Raw genomic sequence first — 1,421 nt, 5'->3', positions numbered from 1 at the left:
AAGGAGAGGAGATAGGCCATCGTCTTAGGTGGACGTTCGAAATAACAGCTTTTGCGAGAATAGATTGGCAATAAACTTCTCTATCTCAAGCAGTGTATACGCCACCTGTGCCATGACTAGACCCAGGAAAGGATGTGGATCTACGATCAAATTTGGGGGATTTAGAGTCCCTTATTTATAGGCCTAGTCCATGCGGCTGTGACCGAGAAGCGGTCGGTACATGTCTGCTTGAGATAGGTTCGTGCATTGCATTGTTATCATTTATTATTCATTGTACAGATATTGCTAAATATTATGTACAGAAATTATTAATATACAAAAATGACAATGTGTTTTTACAAAATGAACTGATTTATAAATTTGAGAGCTTCGGTGAGGCTCGAGGTGGAGCGCTCTGGTGAGTTGTGGTCCAACTTCTTGCTCCCTCTCGCTACAGGTATATAGCACACCCTGGATGTCCTCCATCTGGTTGGGGTGTATCCAAGTGCTAAGCTACATCTGAGGAGTTCAAGAATATGTGTTCTGATCACTGGTAGGCCTTTCTACAGCAAGACAGGAAATATTCCATCAGTATCAGGTGATTTGCTGAACGAGAAACCCTTTGTGTTCTAGCAGAATCCCACTTCCCTAACTGTGAGTTGTTGGAGAACAATGACATTTCTCCCACTTTCAACAATTACTGTGCTAGAAGAGAAAATTGGGAGAAAGCCAATAGTATTGGAGGTTGTATAATCACCCTTTTTTGTAATAGGTTAAGGTCAGAAGTTATTGACATCACGCTGGTGACACGCCACGTTAGTCAATACATAGTTAACTCGCCTGTCTGTAATGAAGAAACATACTCAGATCATAAATACATCAGATATGATTTATCTGCTGACATGAGATACAATGCTATTTATAGAAATCCTAGGCATACGGACTGGGAGTCCTACAACGTACATCTCACTGATCTTACCAGTTGTTGTCCAAAAGTAATAAACAATACTTGGCAACTGGAATGTCTTAATGACTTACTGACGGATGCTATAGTGAACTCATGCCATAGCAGCAATCCTGTCTGTAAACAATCATCCAACAAGAATGTTTCCTGGTGGAATGATGAGCTCAACAAGCAAAGGACCCTCACTAGAAGGTTATTCAATGCTGCCAAAAGATCTGGCAGCTGGGGTACCGACAGGAGGACTCTTACACACTACCACAAATTGGTTCACAAAACCAAAAGAGAATCTTAGAGGAAGTTTTGTCTTGGGGTTGATAACATTCTGGCTACATGCCGTTTAAGTAAAATACTCTCCAAACAATCCAATATGGGACTGTTGGGTATGCTAAAAAAGGATGATTATACAACCTCCACTGAACGAGAAACTCTATGAGTTCTAGCAGAATCCCACTTCCCTAACTGTGAGTTGCTGGAGAAC

Source organism: Halyomorpha halys, unplaced genomic scaffold (genome assembly GCF_000696795.3).
Source record: "Halyomorpha halys isolate HHAL.00 unplaced genomic scaffold, Hhal_1.1 Scaffold431.1, whole genome shotgun sequence".
NCBI classification, from domain to species: Eukaryota; Metazoa; Arthropoda; class Insecta; order Hemiptera; family Pentatomidae; genus Halyomorpha; species Halyomorpha halys.
This window is presented reverse-complemented; position numbering follows the sequence as displayed.